Here is an 18,637-nt window from a genome sequence, read left to right as displayed (position 1 = left end):
TTCTTTACCTTCCAAAGCCCCCAGAATATTTGCTTCTGTGTTACTCATCTGCCTGCCTAAAAATGCTTATAATGAGTAACTTGCTGTATCATTTCCTTACCTTTCCTTCAGCTAGCATCTTTCTCCTTCTTAGGCACTCAAAGCTCTTTTGCCTCATCTTACCTTGCCTTCCTTCTCCATGCCTTTCATGCCCTCTTTTCCAGTTATTCTTCTTCCTGTTGTCCTCTTTTTTCCTCACACTTTCCAAGTCTTACATATACGGCACTTCTGCTTACCCCAGAAAATAGCTGTACAGTGTAGTCACATGTCAGTAATTTCTGTATGTTGAAAGCAAAGAATTATTTTGGCAACAACTGTTAGGAAAAAGGGAGTTTACAGTTCCGTATCTAATACTGACTCTCACTTGTCATTTACTCAGACCTTAGAAGAGTTTACATTATCCTTGTGACACTATGTTATTGAAAACATTTCCAGCTCAGTAATTTATCATGAGGATTTATTTTCACTATCATGGAAGTAAAATTTAAATAAGTAAAAAGGGTTTATAAACTTCGAGCATGTATAACACAGATCAGAATTCTGTCTTCCCATGATTATTGACAGTCTGAAGGCATCATTCAATGATCTGGGTGCTTTGGTGGCAGTGCCACACTGTGGAGTTTCCAGCCTGGAAACAAAGCCCATGCCACACAGCACAGTCCATGAATCCAGGCCAACACAATCATTTGGGGGGCAAATTATCAATCAGGTCACCGGCTAATGAGAAAAGTGTATTTTTATGTTACCTTGGGTCAGTGGCCCTGCTCACAGCATTGGACCACAAACAGCTGCATCAGCATATCTGTAGGGGCTGAGCCAAGGGATGAAAGAGCTGAAGGAAGGAGGAGGAATAGTACTGCCAAAGCCTCTTAATCACAGATCTGTTCCAGCAGTGATGTATGTGATAGCCATTTTCCTAGTGGTACAGGTATCACCCCTTTCTCATGATATCAAAAATCCTGCCAGTTTGTCAGTCTTGCTGTCCCACTGCTCTGCGGGATGCCACTGCTGGTCCCACTTCCCTCAGGCTCAAAGGCACCCCAGGGTGGCCTGCGCCACCTGCGCCACAGTCATACCACAAGTGCTTAGGAGAGCAGAGGGTGACAGACGCCAGAGTACAATGAGCACCTTATCCAGATCAGCTTCTTGCCCGGCCACCACGTTCTCAAAGTTAAATCGTGTCTAGAAGCCCAGATGGGTGTCTTCCCTGAACAAAGTGATCCAAGCATGAGGAGGAGGAGACCTTCTATGTGACTATGGCTCTTCGGAACAGTTTGTGTATTGGACACATGCTGCTGAAGCAGCTACATGCTTGTCTAGCAACTCATTTGCAAAAACAGTCTTTGGAAATAAACCTTCCAGCTGACAGTTTCATATTTGCCGAGTATAAGCTGAAGCATCTGATCTCACAGATTTGGCTCCTGCCTTTGACAAGTCTATCCCCTCTCACATCATCACGTTTATTTCTAGCAAACTCTCCTACAGATTGTGTAAGGGACTCAAGAACAAAGGCTGTTTTAGGAAAACAACACCAGATTCTCTTCAAGAGAACATGTAATCACAGTAAGATGCATAAGAATGGCATTTTAATATGTATATAAGTTAAAGCTCAGATACCTACTCACAGACCACACTGCATATAGAGTGGCATACTAAAATAAGCAAAACTCATTTTTAAAAGGTGAGATAGAGCAACACAAAGAGCAACTTGATGAAACATCAAATGTGAAAAAAGACAAGTAATTTGGAAGATTCAAACTCAGAATATTAAATCCAGCTCAATTTAGGAAACAGATTGTTTAACATACATCTTCAAGCTACAGCAATTGAAATGAGCATTATATTTCACCAGAAGTAATACAGTTAATTAGGCTGAAATAAATGCTTTTGCTAACAAAAAACTTAAACTTTTGCATATATGCTCTGAAAAAGTTTAAAGGCAATTTAATTTCAAATTACTGTAAGAATGCAACACCTCGAAGTGCAGTCCTAGCTAACGTAATGATTGTGTAATTTTAAAAATGAGTCTCTCTGAACAAGGGAGCCCTGCAAGGCACCAAGGAATTCATGGCAGGGTCTGTGACTCAGTTGTTATGCATTTGGTGAACATGATGTAGTTTTACCCTTGCTGACAGCTTAACCCAGGGCAGGCAGGAGGACTTACACCAGCTCACTTTGTGGTCCTTTATTCAGAGACTATCTCAGTTTGCGTTGCAGAAACCAGGCAGCTCCCAGGCTCTGAGCTCATCTCTGCCATGTGTGAATTTCAGCCCATGAATGGTGCAGGTGTTTACAGTAGGGTGCAGTCCAGCTGAAACCCTTAAGACCAAGATACTGCAGGAAGTGCCTTCACTCCGATTCAACAGCCTGTGCCTCCATCTCCCAGCCCTTAGTTCCTCAGGTGAGGCTTAGACCATTCTTTTAGAAAGCTGGAGTCTCAAGGCTGAAGTCTTTGAGGCTAAAAACTGCGTGTCCCTCTTTGGAAGCTCCTGCTCATAATAATTTTGCCCCTCCAAGACACTTCCATCATCTTTGAAGGAAACACCATGCCCCGGTTTTCCTTTGGAAGAAGAGATTAGTTGGTAGCCCATCAGGAGAGGGTTTGATCTCAGGATGCCAAGTAGAAAGAGACATCTGATGTAGAGTTGCAAACACGAAGCTGAGGTCCAGACCACAACAGGGTTTGAGTGGTTTTTCCATGTCAGAGGGGCATGGGGACTATGGTTTCCATAACTCCATTCTCTTCCTCTGGAAGTAAATGTGTCCTGTGTACCATGTGCTTTGTGTACCAAGTATGTACTACTATGTACTACATAACATAGGAAGCCTGTGCAGGCCCTCTTCCATGGTATAGCTGGATTCAGTTTGGCTTTTCTCAGTACTTCCTAGTCTAGCTTCCTTGTTCTTTGCTTAAATGTGGCTTTGTTAGACCCTTATAACTTCCCATGCATGCTACACTAGTGCCATTCCAGGGGATGAATTCACAGAGATTAGCCTTCAAAGGTCAGTCTTTTATGACTAAGATATAGGACTGATCTTTTCTTCTTCTTCTCCAAAACTAAAATGTCCTTCAGTGTATCCTAGGGCAACCTCATGGTTTGATACAGATATTCGATACACCTGTACAATCTTACTCAACTACAACAGGTGATACCACTACAGCTGTGAGTAAAAGTTAGGGTACAAAGTTGTTCTACCAAACTTGTGGTAGGATGGAAATAATTCACCCTTACTATTAAATCCACTGCTGGGCTTTCAGGACAGGGATCTGTAGAAAGAACAATACAAGAAAACATGTAGAACAAACCTCATATAGCTTCAGTTTCAAAATGAGAAAAACATAACAGGGATCGATGACATTCACTGAGCACAGATTACAGAATTTCAAGAACCTCAGGAGACCCTGAGACAATATATATTACATACAATACAACCATATACCAGAACGTTCTAAGGGAATCAATATAACCCAAGTCTTACATATTCCACTATAAAATTCCTTTTAATCATAGGATGCAATAATAACTTTTCTACACCACAAACTTTTTTTCACACAGTACCTTTTTCTCTCTTAAAGAAATGAGAAAAAAACACGTCTTGGAGTTTTATTACTGAAGTATTGTTAATTCTCTCTGATGTCTGGAGAAGGAGAGAAGGTAATTGGAAAAGGGGCAAGAGCTGCACAATGCCAAAACCTGTCAGAAAGCAAAAACACATGAAAACCAGTAAAATGATGATTAAAGGTACCACTGTCCACAGCAGGTTACAAAAAGTCTGCAGGAAAGCAAATGAGACTCCTACAGACTTTTTAGCTATATGCACATATTGTGGGCCAAACCCTCAGACAGTGCAGGGAAAAGCTTCCTGGAGATCCTGAAGCTACAGTCCATGAGGAGGAGACATGATGGAGTTGCACAAGCAGAGAGCTTACCAAGCAGGTAAGCGAGATATATTTCAGTAGTCCTTATGCTCATTTTATGAATACATCTATGCAGCCACATGTTTATAAAGATGTCTGGAAAGTAAATAATCTAGCCTGGCCCTAAACACACAATTACTTTGATCATGAAAGAGAAGTCATGTACATAACAGCTTACAGAACAGGTCCTACTGCCTTTGGTACTCAGTGCATAAAATATTGCCCCAAGAAAAAACAAACCAAAACACACAACTAGGCACAATAATCTATACTTAAATGAAAGGCCAGCCTCCATCTGCATGCATATGCTGTGATTTATTATGATCACCAAGTATTTAATCTTCTCAAAAGTTATTTGCAACTTTCCATGCTGCACCTTTGTCTCTCCCCTTCAGAAAATTAATCTTCTTAATAGCATCAGTTTTCTTAGCCCGTTGTATGTTATGTGCAGTTAGCAACTGTGTTATATTAAGCTTTGCTTTATACTTTCAAAAGGAGCTTCTACCTCCCCTCCACAAAGCAACTTACAGCACTGAATATGTCAAGAAAAACGCAGGTAAAAGACATACATCTCTATGAGAAGTATATGACATAGCTAAAAGGACAGGTAACTGGGAGAACATAAATACTGTTCTTCCAGTTGTGGGAATATTCTATTTTAATTTATAGCAGATTATCAAAGGGGGTTTTGGGGTATATTCCGCCAGGTTTTTATGAGCTTCTTCCAAAAAGCATTTGTAAGTAATTTGCCTTTTCAGGCTGAGATCAAATTTAGAGAGAGAACAGTAAATTCATGGACTTCTATGAGGAAGTTACAGGAATTTGGGATGGACTGGAGTTCTGGAACAGAGAGGTAAGCCCTGCTGCCAGCACTTAGCTTCCTAAAGGCCCTTCAAAGAGCCTTCCAGGCACTCTAACTGCAAACAGAATAAACCCCAAGGTGATAAGTTATGTCAGGAAAAGGACAACATTTGCTAGGGCACAAATCCCCTTTGAGCATCTCATCACAGCTTCCAGGGCAGAAGGTTAGGACACAGTGTGCTTTGGAGCCTGTGAGTCCACAAACACAGAGGCAGGATGCCGGCAAGTTTCATTCCTTATCAGACTGAAATATAAGGATGGGATGGGATGGGACCAGTGAGATTTTCTTTTTTCATTCATGTACTCGGAAAAATTATTTTGTCATAAAGCAACATCATACTATAAAGGAAAAAAATGTTTTCAGTGGTCTGATAAGGAAGGACTTACTGAAAGTTATAAGCATCTGACTTAAAATTGTTAGATATCTTAAAGTTAGACATCTAAGAATAAATCAATTATTCTAACAAATCCTTCTAGCTAAGGACAAACAGGCACCTCCAGAAGGTGATTTACCAGACCAGTTTTAGCTTCTCCCTTACAAATGAGCTGATTTTCCTTGGAATATGTATCTTTCTCTTTTTTGAATCAGAAGGGAATGCAGGATCAATACATCGGGCTCACATATAAAAGTAGGGGAAAAATAAAAGCAGGCAAATCCCACTCTCACTGCTGCCTGGCGAAGAGCCTAATATTTCAGAGGGGCTATACATTTCCATGCTAAAATATCATATTTAATTAAGAGAAGTTCAGCCTCCAGTCACTCAGCCAAAAATCTTCCTCCACCTCACCTGCAAGACCCACTGCTCATTTTAAGAAAAGATCACTTTTTTTGTGTGCCTGTTATGCAGACTGCAGGTATAGCAAGTCTGGCCACTGAACTGAAACAGTCGATGAGTGTTAAGGGCCCCAGTGGCCAAGTATCCCAGCTGACACAGATATTTTTAATGTACTGGTTGGATGTACTCCTAGAACAGGTGGGAAAAATTTTGAGTGAGGAAGAATGGGTTTTTACTATTTCCCTCCAGCAAGCACTGTTTCAGACAAAGCCATTCGCCACCCACTGAAAGCCAGTGTCATTGCTCCACAGTCCGCTTGTCAAAATACCAGGCTCAGAAGCTTGTGTCCCTCCACAGCACTGGTTTAGCTCCAAGACACCTGCAGGACAGCAGCCACATCGCTCCCCTGCCACCTCTGCCAACATGAAGCAAAGGGCTTCAGGAACTCTGTGTATAAAACACCTACATATAAAATCAGAAAAGTTATACTCTTAAGTACATGAGTGCTAGGGAAGAATTTTGCTGTTGATTTAAATGGAGACCAATTCTCCTCTTCATTACGGCCACTGAAATTTTACAAGCTCTGGTTGCCAACATGAGTGAACAGAATAATGCTGTGTTCTCATGAATGTACTTAGGAACTGGCATTTCATCACAGATAGATACATGATAGGATCGACAACGTTTATCCCTTTTTTAGAAAAAATAATTGATTTACCTCTTTTAGGATTCATCACCAGCCAGTTTTGCTACTGAAGCTCGAGCTCTGTGCATTTTTAAAAAGAAAGCTTATCCTTAGCAAGGTGCTGTTATGGCACTGACTGCCCTAGTCATCCAGTTTCATTACATTTGGGGAACAGTGCACCATGTTAGAACACAGTTTCATGACCACCATTTTTTTTTCCCACAGAAATAAATTACACTTGTCCACACCCTGACCACCAGGATGCCAGAATCATAGCTGAGCTTTTTCATAACCTTAAGTTATTAGCTCCTTTTTCAGGTGGACAATGCTTGGCATTGGGAGAACATGCAGAGCTCAAGGAGTAGCCAAATGCCCCACGAACTCCTGAAAACCTGATGTGTCAACCTTATGTATAATTAAAGTTTCTCGAGTTTGCAGAGTTCACATGTAATTTCAGACTGGATGTCAAAACTTTCCTCAAGACAACAAAAGACAAAATGTAATGGCACTAAAATGAGCAATGAAGACAGATAATGACAACGACAATTTTGAAGAAAAATGTGAAGTTATTCTGATTATTGGCCAAATACTGTGTATTCAACCAGCAAACTGCCAGAAAAGTAACTGGTATCTTAAAAACTTTTTTCTAGGGATCATAGTTTTATGCCAACAGATATCAGACTGCTAAGTGATGCTGGCTCAGATAGAAAATCCTCTGAATGAGGGATAAGGAGTCAATCTGCAGGGACATCACCACCCACCATAGTTCTAGCTTATTTTTACCAGGATTTCCAAGGTCAGCTGTCTCACCTGTTCCACAGAAGGTAACATGGTCTCCTGAGTGAGATGTCAACAGTTAATTTCATCTAAACCTTCAAACTCCTTTTCTGTTGTTGGGTCCTGTTTATTCAGCGAGCTTTTAATAGCTTGGTGGTGAAAGCACATTGATGCAAAATGTTATAAACAAGACTTTGTCTGTTGTTGTGCTGATAAAATATCTTCTTCTGATTTGTCTCCTGGTGCCCTGAGCTGTCTTGACAGATCTGATATATCGCAATACCATAATTTCCATGTGGTCCAAATGATTTGCTCCAGAATCCACTGTCATCCCAAAGTTTTCCAGACAGAGAGATTACTCAAATTAGGAAGAGTGGACTGAATTTTGGCAGCTACTCTGTCAGCAGGTTAGAAACAGAGAGCAGGTCTCTACTGACAAAGGACCACAAGTCAAAATCAAACCCCACATTACTGCCATGTTGCAGTGGAAAACTTCCTTCTTGTTTCTGTTTTCTTCTTGTTTCTGTTATTCTTCAGACCACAATGTAACTATTACTTTGTACTATGGAGTAGATCACTTGGGTTTTGCATTATTTTATAATATATTCAAGCCAACCACTGCTCAGAATTCATGCCAGCAGAAAGAGCAATGCAGTTCACAGTGTTGACTCTGCAAGGATTTGCACATAAGCTCAGCCTTACGCACCCGGCCTGTTTTATTATACTTTACTGAGGGCTGTTCTACTTGGAGTTCAGAGGAACTGGTGAAAACCAAATGGAGGTAAAGTGTCAGTGTCATGGAGATTTTGGAGGAACTGGCAAATTAGGAAAAAAAAAAATAGTGGTCATAATGCTGCATTCCTCCAGCCTAACAAGGACAGTATTCCTGAAAACAGCCAGGACCAAGATCAGTGGCCAGAAAACTGTTGTCTGCTTGCTTTGAAGCAGGACCTCAGCTGCAGCCCTGAGCTTTCCTACCAAATTTTAATTCAGAGGGAGGATAGTCAGTTCTGCCCCAGGGGAAGACAAGCTGCTCTGTGGGACAAAAAGAAGTAGTATTGCAGGAGCACGACAAAGGTTTTTCTATAACTGCCCAGGATATCTTCCACCTATGCTTTTTTTTGATATGCTTATTTTCCTCCTGTGTCTGTGCATCTTTGTCTTCTTTAGCCTCAGATCCCAGACTGAACTGGTGTCTCTCATCAAAGAGACTAGACAGCCCTTTTCTGCAAGAGAAAACACAGTTGGTTTGCTTCTGCCCCTCTTTGCAATCACGTGATATCCCTCCTTAACAAACACACCAGAGCCTAGGTAAGTGAGAAACATTCATTACTGTAATACCTGCCAGTACAGTTTCAGCCTGTTTTTCTTCTTAAAAGGTAACTATGGTGCGGCATAACCGGGCAGCGCTGGTTAAGTATTGCGATGGGGTGCTGTCCTCACGTACAACCTCTGTCATCCCAAGTGAATGCAGGAGCCGGCAACTTTGCATATGCCCTCTGAAGGGCGAGATGCACAGATATTATGTGTTTGGGGATGCACCTTTAGGTAGCCTCCCTATCCCACCTGGCTCGGCTTAGGAAGGCAACTCGGCCTGCATGTATTTACCTTGCTGCCTGGAAAAGAAAGAGCAGGCCAGGGCAGAATGCAGCCCAGCCACGGCAGGGTCTCAGGGCTGTACTGCCTTAGTCTTGCAAATCTCTCTGATGGTCATAATGGTTGCATGACTGAGACACAAACCTTGATTTCATATTTTAATCACAAAGTGCAAAACACGGAGGCTGTTTGCAGCTGGCGGCCTTGCCTGCCTTTCCACCCGTGCCCCGCGGGAGCGTGGCTTCAAAGTGCAGCACGCCGATGTGTCTCCTGTTCCCCAAGAAGTGGGGTGTAAAGCAGCTTTTAGACAGACGAAGCGTCTCCAGGTGGTTAAGGGCACGGAGACACGGCAGTGAAAGTCTGTGGTGGGCATAACCACAGGCCGGCAGGGTTAAAAGGGAGGCTGTCCAAATTCATCCAAGACCTGCAAACCTTGAAACACGTAAACCCTACATGCGTCAGATAAAGAAGCCAGAAAGAAAGGTGCCCCCTAATGAGTTTTTTTTGCGCTTGGGTGAGCGAAAGGGCTGCTTCAGGAGGCTAATAACTGAAAACCTTCCAGGCTTTTGTCCGGAGAAATGGCAGGCACTTTCCATCCCTTTGAAAAAAAGAAGGCCTTTCGGAGTCTTCACGAGAGATGTGGATTTTAAGGGCGACCTTAGGTCATACAGAACTAATCAAGCGAAAACAATAAGAAAATTAGACTGACAGTCAGCAAGTATCTGAGGACTTTATCAAAAAGAATTAGGAATGGACAAATTCACTGGGAGCAAAGGATCAGATCTGCAAGGTGGCATTGTGTGGTGGGATTAAATTATTTATTCATTGTTAATTTATTTATTTATGTATGTGCAAATGACCTAGCTGCTGCAGGTGCTGAGGAGTTTCTGAAAAGGCCCAGTTTTAGAGCCAAGGCTAGAATATTGGTCCATTTAACTCATTCTTTTCCTTAAGGCGATCAAACAGTGACTTTTATCTAGGAGATAGAGGAGGAAAACCATATGTGTACTGGGAATGATGCAGGCTCTGAGCAGCACTAAGTACCCAAGTATTCCAGTCTCATTCAAGAATGCTGTGCAGTTTAATGTCCAGCAAATTAGCAAATGAATGCTTATGTCAATATGTGAAAAATCCCTAGTTGGTTTAAACAGATAAAAAGCCTCTTGGGAAATGGCAGAAAATGCAGGCTTTCTCTCCTCGTCTTTTTTAAAGAAAGAAAGAGAAACAGTACTTACTAAGTTTTCCCCAAACCTACAAAAAGTTGCACAAAACAACAACAGTCTACGCGGGTGCTGGATCTTATATATGCATGAAATATTTCCAATGCTGCTACTGCAAAAATACAAGAAGCTTTTGCCAGGCACTCTTTGAATCACATACTTGCTATTCAGAAGAAAACAGTTAAAATCTGGGACAGCTACAGAGCCTGTCAGATGCCATCCTGCTACCCCTCTCTTAAAGGTACAGGAGGTCATAAGGCCTGGAGAGGGTCCGTCTTTACATTTTGCCCTCATTTATAAAATCGATCTTGAAGATGAAATCCACAAACACCTCTTGTTTTTAGTTCTCCAAATTTGACCATTGATAGGAAAGGGTAAAAATTGTCATCTCATGTTTTCCTTGACCCAGCAGAGCAGAGCCACAGTGGGGACTCTGTGTACAACATGACCCTGGGGAAAAAAGGAACACGAGATCTCAGCATGGGGGTTGGAGGCAAGAGGTCACACATATCGAAAATGACAGTGACACGTCAGTTAAGGCCATGTGATAAGGGAGTCCTGCTGGGTTTTACGTCCTTCTGCAGAGATACAGGTTGAAGGTTGGCTGGTAAGGAAGATTTTTCATTAAATTCGGAAAGGGGTTGCACATATTCGAGTAGGACAGATAATAATGAATTCCCTTTCTTCAGGACAAGCAGCGGTGGCTAGGCTGGGGAGAGCAAAACTGCCCTGTGAGACGAATGGAACTGTACACATCTTGAAACCAGATAGGCAGGTTTATGCAGAATGCCGTCTTGCAGATTGCTGCTTCGCACATGGTATTTCCCTCCTCTTGGCCATTCTTAAACACTCTTCTCAAAGCCAGCCTTCTTCATGTTATTTTGGAGTAAGGGCCACTAAAGAGAAAAACAGAAGGTATTTTAAAGAACAAATGTCTTTAATAATATTAAATTTAAAACATTACCTCAGATCAAAAGTTCAATGTCAGAATTTCCCAGGTCATGCAAAAAAACACAGGTCGTGCAGAAATCCTACTTCCTCATTGGAGCACAAGGGCCTTCCTTTCTCCCTTGAACATTAATGTGCAAGGATGAATTCAGTCAATCCGAATGCCAGCATGTCACTAATACACTCCCACTCCCCCTCTGCAGCCCACTGAGAGCTGTGGCACACTGTGCTACAGTCTCACTCCGTGGGCTGCCAGTGCCTTTTACGATGGCAGGAGCCAAAAGCTGCACCTGCTTTTTCCACGGTCATACCGCCCTGAGACCTCAGGTGTCTCAGGAGCAAAAGCAGCACAGGCCAGCCCTCTTCTTGCTCATAATTTCAAACGGATGGAGTCCCAGCTTCTAAGATAAATATTTACTACTGGTATGCAAGGACATGATCTAGTACTATGTACTACTGAATTTCACAGCCTCAAGACTCTTCAATTCACCTTCTATGTTGTTTCTGACTTTAGCTATATTGAAAGTGTTTCTTAGCTTTTTCTCACAGACATATTTCACCATCACCTGTCTACTTTTCGGGTCAAAGCTATTAGGTAAAATATTAAAGCTAAAGCTTTGCGGAATTTCCATTAGCAGTATGATACTTTCAATATTAAATTCTCTCACCTATCTTCCCACCTATTAATTTCCCTACTATTATATTTACCATTTTTTTCCAGCTCCAGTGTTCGCTTTCCAAATTCTGGGGAACTAAATGCCTTTTTGCTGTTAATTAAGCTGTTTTGGTTAATGTCTCACTGATGTTTTACACAGAAAAGTCAAACTGGCTGTGAGTCCTCCTTCTGTTGGAGAAACAGGCTGGCTGGCTACCTAAGTGCAAAGCACTGCCTCAAGGCAGAACACAAAGAGGGACTTGCATTCCGCAGGCAGGGCTCAGTGCTGGACCAGAGGGAAGACAAGGGTAAAAGGTGGCTTAAACTGTCCTAGCACTCACAGCACATTTAGTCAAGGGATGCCCCGGAGACCTTCCCCTCTGCTCTACGCATGTGCAATTAATTGCCCTCTGAATGAGCAGCAGCCATTCATTAATGTTTTCTGGCATTTAGTAGGCCAGCTTGCTTTATGAAGCAGTGGTACAGTAGATTATGAAGACACTAGATTGGGAGGTCTATGAAACAAAATATGGGCAAACTAGAACAGGGAGACCCTGCTGCACCTGGAGCTCTGCGCAGTTACATGGACAAAGAGCTGAATTCACACAACCCAGCACCAACAGAAGATTCTTCCAGTAACTTCAAGAATCTGAAGCTGAGCCTTGAATGAAATCACATCAGCTAATGCCCTTCTTGTCATTACATACCAAGTCCTGTTGGATGCAGTTGCAAACTACAGAATATAAAATTAGCAGAGGTTTCTGTAGCCTTTCATGTGGCGTGCAAGACCGAGCTTAAAGTAGAGATCTCATACTGCCTACTGTTACTAAATTGTGGCTTCTCCAACATTTTGGGTACGTTTCAGTGTCCTGTTGTTAAAAGAACTCTTTGACTTTCAGAGACTGAGGACAAGTACATAAGATGCTACAGTTCATGGTTTAAAAGGCTGTGCTCTAGTCCCATCTTTGAAGTTTGAGTTAATGTTTTAAATTTAGTATTATTAAAGACAGTAGTCCTGTGAGAACTTCAGTGGCCAGGATGTAGCATGAGAAACTCAGATTCTTCTCTGGGTCCGAGGGCGGCAGCTCAGGGGGGCTGCAGGGAAGTCCTGGCACCAAGTTTAAGGTGCAGCAGCTGTGCTTTACTTGTTACAGACTTCTGAGAGGTTTGCACTTTATAAATAACAGCCTTCACTATGTCAATAGGTGTAAAGTCACTGTGGAATGGGTGTGCTATTTCTCTGTTCAGCTAAGTGCAGGGATGTTTACACCTCCTGAAGGGAAAAAACCTAACAGCAATTAAAAGGTAGACTAAGTGGTGAGACAAAACAGAAAGTTATGCCACTTTAAGTGTCAAATAAAGTTTTGTCTTTTTGTCAAAAGTCTTTTTCAAACAGATCCACAGATTTTACTGAAGCACAAATATTAATATTTATTCTTAATAAGAAGCAAAGTCAATTTAAATGGATGATGACTATTGTTACAACAGTTTTCGGAAAAAATGGCTAAAGATAAAGGGGGACAAAAAGCAGAAGAAGAGAAGTACAAAAGCAGGATATCATTAAGAAAGATGTTATTAAAACACTCCCACCAAAGCTGAAGATATCGTTTTCACTAATAAATAAATCAGTAAGTGACCCAAAGAACCCCCCTTCAAGCAGAGGAAGTTTGGCTTGGCTGATCAGACACTCAACAAGACAAACACCAAGGCAGCAAGTGCGGTGCAAATCTGCCCTTTGGGGCCTGGTCTGTGATGGTACCACACAAGTGTTTTGAAGTACTCTTCATGTTTTCCCTGCCTCCCAAAATGTGCAAGTACCACTCACTGAAACACTGAGTTAGTCCCCAGCTTCAAAAGTCAGAGGCTCCGAGACACTAGAGCATTCTGAACTAGCAATATATCCATTCCTTGAAACAATGCTCTGCTTAGTGATAAAAAATAGAACATTTGGGAACTTAAAAAAAAAATATTATTATATTATACGACCTTTAAGTTGTGTGGGAGGAGGGATGAATCTTTAATGTTTTTGCTCTGTGGTTGGTCACAACTTCTGTGTGCTCTTTTATACAGTATATGTTCTTCTGAACAGTGTCTGAGATAATAGATAAAATATATACAGCAGGGAGAAGTTCAGGCACTCAGTAGCTCAGCCCTGTTGAGGTGTCTTCAGGAAATGAAACCAGGAATTAGAAAGCTGGCTGGCTGGCACACATGCATATTGCAGCCTTCCCCTCAAACAATTTCCTAGGGGTCCTACATAGTTTGCTTTGTTTTACTTTAAAGGAAAGACATGGGGAAAAAGAAGCCACAGAAGCAGGAATTATTTTGCTAGATTCCACTGGAACAGAGACACTTAAAAAGTCTACAGAAGTAATATTATTTTATAGAGACTGTCCCTTCCAGAAACAATATGCATGTTGTTTCTTATATTTTCATCTGGGATAAGCATGTGAAAATACAATTTATACAAAATCAAATACATTATTGATTAGAAGAGAGGGCATTTTCACATTTCATATTGATTAGAAGCTGACTGGGAAAAACAAACAAATAAAATTTGTAGATAAATTTTATTTTTACAGTTTTATGATAGACTACTAAGTGAAGTGAAATACCTTCACAAGGTCTCACTAACTGCAGAGATGCTGCTGTGGTAAATATCCAAGGATTAATTTAAAGTCAAGTGTAAATACACAGCAAGGTGTTTTGCCCAATTCAGAAAGCTGGACTAAATGATTCAAGAGTTTTCTCTAGAACTGGCCTCATCTTTGACTCTTTTTCCTGAGACATCCCATCTAGAAAGAACAGAAAAAAGAAAGAAGGAAAAAAAAAGAAAAAACAAGCATGACATCACATATCCTTGGGATGGAGAACATTTCTTTCTGCTTCTTTACAAAAACACAGGAAGTCGCAGTGGCAATTCAAAGCCAAATTAGAAAACCAGCATGAAATTGTGAAACAGAAATGAAAGAAATACTTTATAGACCTCAACTGCTCTTGGAGTATTGCCAACTCATGTGGAAGTGGCTGAAAAACAGGACCAGAAACTAGTTTATTTCTGTGTTCATGATACATGAAATGAAAGGCTGCTGGTGAAAAATAAATTTATTTTTAAATATCTTTAAATATTTTTTTAAAGATCCCACTTGTAATTACCTAATTGTTACCAGCCACATATAAACTGAAGCAATTCCTCCTAAATACCTGATTCTAAACTGCATGAGTTGGTGAAAGCATCCGAAGGTAGCGATGGAATTACGTGTGGGATGTACACTATGCACTCCTGGCCCGGGGCGACTCTAGTCGTCATGCAGGGACTGATGAGGCAGCTGAAATTAGTAGAGTCGGGCACACAAGTGCAACTGTCTGTGCCTCAGGTACCAGGTCACCAAAGGCAAGGAGAGCAGCAGTAAGATGTCTGGTATACCAGCAAGAGGGAGGTGGCAGGCTTATCTTCCTGTCACTGCTGCGATCCCTTGGCCTGTAATTGCTTCAGCCCTTCAAGCTGATTTACTTAGATTTATATGAGAATAAGATGAAGCAAATTACGAATAGACGAATTTTAAAAAGGGCCCATAGCAACATCCCCTTTACAATATGACTGCTTCAAACCTTTGGGCAGACTCAAATAGAAACTGTTTGGTTTTGCGTGGACTAAAATGACATCAGAACAGTCTGAGATGTGCATGGGTCAAGTCCAACTGGGACACAGCACCTCATATGCCTCTGCATTTCACTGGCAGTAAAAAGGGTAGGGACTGGTGAAGACACACAGGAAAACGGGAAGATCTATTGTGTTTCTATTTTTGTACCAAACTTGCTTGGCATGCGTCGCCTGCACATCCACGTGCTGTCGGCTGACGGCTCAGGAATGCAAGCGGGCCAGGGCAGCTCAAGCAAGATGTCAGCTCCTGTGGCTGTGCCAGACGGCTCCAGCAGAGGCTGTGCCATAACAATTGCGCTGCAGGCTGGGATGAGATTGGTTTTGTGCACTTGTTTCCAGCTTAGCTTGGCTCATGTCACTGGGGCATGCCACTCACCTGAGGCTGGACCCTTCTCTTTGCCCCTTAATCTCCTGTTAAGATCGGACTTAAACCAATTTGGGTTTAAAACACCTTACAGCTGCCTTAACTGTGTTAAAGTTTGATCAGCTGGATTAACTGTCCCTCCTCCTTTTTCACTGCCCTGGCCCCTGCCCCCAGCTCTGCATTGTACAGCAAAGTAACACAACTTTGCTCACCAAAGATTTCTCTGCAGAGAGGAGATATCCAGATGCAAACTAGGGTGGCTTTCCAGATATTTAGTATCTCAGGATCTACCCCACTACACGGACTGAACAGCCAAGACAGAGAAGTGTCACATGAATGAACAGCAGAAAACTGAAGGTTAAATGTGGGTGTGCTGAGCAGGCAGTGAAGCAGACGCTTTTTTCAGATTATCCTGAGACATGAGCGAGCTGACAGCTGAACGCTGGTAATGTCAATGTCAGAAAATTTGGCAGGGGAAAGCGCTGCTGCCCCGAGTGCCGGACTGAGAGCAGACTGAACACGACGGAGTTTCACCGACTGCTGAGAGCGCCCACGGCCACCTCACAGCAAACACGGCCCACTGACTCTGACAGCATCTCGAACCTTTTCCTGCACTTCTACCCTGATCCAACTAACCAGTGAGAAAAGGAAAAAAGAAATAAAAAAAAAAAAGAAGAAAAACCCACAACCAAAATCACGCTTTGCCACGCCAAAGCACGTGAGGGAAAAGCTCGGGGGCTTCCGAATTCACAAAGAACAGCTTTGCAGCAGGTCTGAGCCAGTGTCCCTGCTCTGCGCGCCCCTCGGTCCCCGCGGTTTGGGGCCGGGGGGTGGGACAGGGGGGCGGGGCTCCGCTGGGCCGGGCGCGCGCAGCCCGGCGGGGACGCTGCGCCCCCTGCAGGCCCCGCCGAGCCAGCGAGCTCGGGCTGCGGCGAACCGCGCTGTGAAAGTGTCGCTGTCACCGCCGAGCCTGCCGCAGCTGTCCCCTGCGTCTCAGAGGGGCGAGAAGGAAAGCGTTGGTTTTCTCTGGATCGTTTCTGTTTCTGCCCCGCAAAAATGTGGGAGTCGGATGTCGCTTTCTCAGCTCATCTGTTACATAAAAGCCAGCCTTTTGTGTTCTGTTCCACCACAAGTAACTAACATGACTGCGTAACACGTCCTTCCGCTGCCAAAAAGAAATTAAAAATAAACATTGCAAAAGCTAATTTTGATCTTAACCTCACCACAGACTTTTGGAGGAGTAAGAAAGAAGCCAAGCCACGGATTTGAAACTGATTTGCTGCAGAAAGCTCTGCCAAAAGGCAGCCTCCGCTTTTCTGTCAGGCCCTGTATTTCCACCTCGTTTTACAGCTGCTGTGACTGAGGTCAAGTGATATGTCACTCTGTCAGATCACACAGCGAGTCAGTGGCTCTTCTCGGATTAGAACAATTCCACACGGCCCTCTGAAAAGATCTGTAACAAATGTCAGCGCTGACCGTCCACTGTTTAAAGCATATGTTTAAAGCTCTTAGACATCTCAGTCAAAAGGTATTGTAAATATAGGGACAAAGCTAGTGAATGCTTCGCTGTGGAGTTTTAATAATGGCAAACCAGAATCTAGCAGGGATAAAAAACCCTAAAACAGGTCACCTTCTGCAGGGAATACACATTCTGTTTTGGAGCCATTCCAAGATCAGGAAAGGATTTTTTCTTTTCCTCCAGCAGTAACCAAAATGGTCAAGATGCTGCTGGCTCAGCACAAGTCGGTAAGGTCACAGGGCCAGAAGGCACAAAATAACTTGAATAAAACTTTCTCACTTCTTGGCATGCCTGGCCATTGCTTTTAGTATCTTCTTTCGTAATAAAAAAGGAAGCATGCTTGAAATGGTCATTCTGTTGTGCACAACACAGATAAAAATGCCTAACACTGTGGTCTTGCCATGATTCTTTACTAATGTCACCAAAATACAAGAAATGTCCTTGCGGAAATCTTACACGTGTAGATATTGAACATGACTATTAAGTGAAATCACAACCTAATACACAACAGCACCTCTTTATAATCTCATCATTTTAGCAAGAAAGGAATATTCCAGTTACTTAGAAAAAGACCATCACAAGGCCCATAGATGACTCAGGTCCCACTGGAAGCTTGTTTGAGGTTTAGAAGGAGTTTGGAAGTTTAGAGCGGTGTAGCAGGAATGTGACTAATGTGCTGGTTCTGAAGCAAAGATAAAGCTGGGAAGACTAAAGTGAACTCCTCTTTCGAAATCTCGAGACAGGTCAAACTAAGATAACATCAAAAGATGTACATAACACACTGTATCTTCATCACACCATGTGAAATCTTGCCATACTGTCATTCTCCTTGTCCTTTTTAACAGTCTCTCTGAGCTTCTGTCAGAAATATCAGTCACATTGTGCCTTTTGTCCCACTCTTTATGCCTGAAATGTTCTATAAAAAACATGGTTGTGAAGTAACCCGAGAACCTACTGTTTACTTTAAGATAGGAAAAGATGAGGGCAAAAGAAAAGAAAAATCTTCAGACTGAACTTTTTGTTAAATATTTACCGAAAACATCAAAAGCTGCCAAATCTTGCAGAGATTTGTACCTTCCAGAGAGCACCTTGAAAACTCACAGGAATGTTTATTCCTTATAAGTTGTTGTTGTTGTTTTTTGGTGGCTATTGTTGTTATTTTTAAGGTAAACAATATACCTAAAAACACAGTGAGAATTTTAGGATGTAACACTTAGGGTTTTGGCTGCCCTGTTCAGCAAGAGGCCAAGAGAAGGCAATATGCATGGTCCTCTCATAAGGGACTGGTGCTGACCTTCTCTTTTTTGTGCAGTGTGTCATAGATGACCCATTCTTCTCTTGCATCAAGCAAGAGAAGTCAATGAAGGATCTGTCTACATTGGATTCAGTGATGGATCCCAGCTGTGAGATGGGCTGCCCTTCACTGAAGCTGGCTCCCCTCCAATCTTACCAGTAAAATTTGCAAAAGTTACTATATTGCACAACTTTAGCCCCAGCTTCACGCTCACCCCATTGAAGTGGTGACAGCCCTGGAATCATAAAGAAACCAAAGCCAGCTTTGACAGAGCTGCCAGAGGTGAAGGGAGAGGCAAGGCGCAGCCCAGGAGAGAAGAT

At 42.4% G+C, this 18,637-nt stretch overlaps 1 long non-coding RNA gene across 1 annotated transcript in view; it reads right to left on the bottom strand.

The window, feature by feature from the left end:
* Positions 1 to 479: 479 nt before the first annotated feature.
* Positions 480 to 18,637, bottom strand: part of LOC110357251 (uncharacterized) — a 54,634-nt gene continuing 36,476 nt past the window's right edge. The window contains exon 5 of the long non-coding RNA XR_010472235.1: positions 480 to 10,769. This is a non-coding gene — a long non-coding RNA (uncharacterized LOC110357251). The remainder of the gene's footprint in view (positions 10,770 to 18,637) is intronic.

Source organism: Columba livia, chromosome 4, assembly GCF_036013475.1.
Source record: "Columba livia isolate bColLiv1 breed racing homer chromosome 4, bColLiv1.pat.W.v2, whole genome shotgun sequence".
NCBI lineage: Eukaryota > Metazoa > Chordata > Aves > Columbiformes > Columbidae > Columba > Columba livia.
This window is presented reverse-complemented; position numbering and strand designations above follow the sequence as displayed.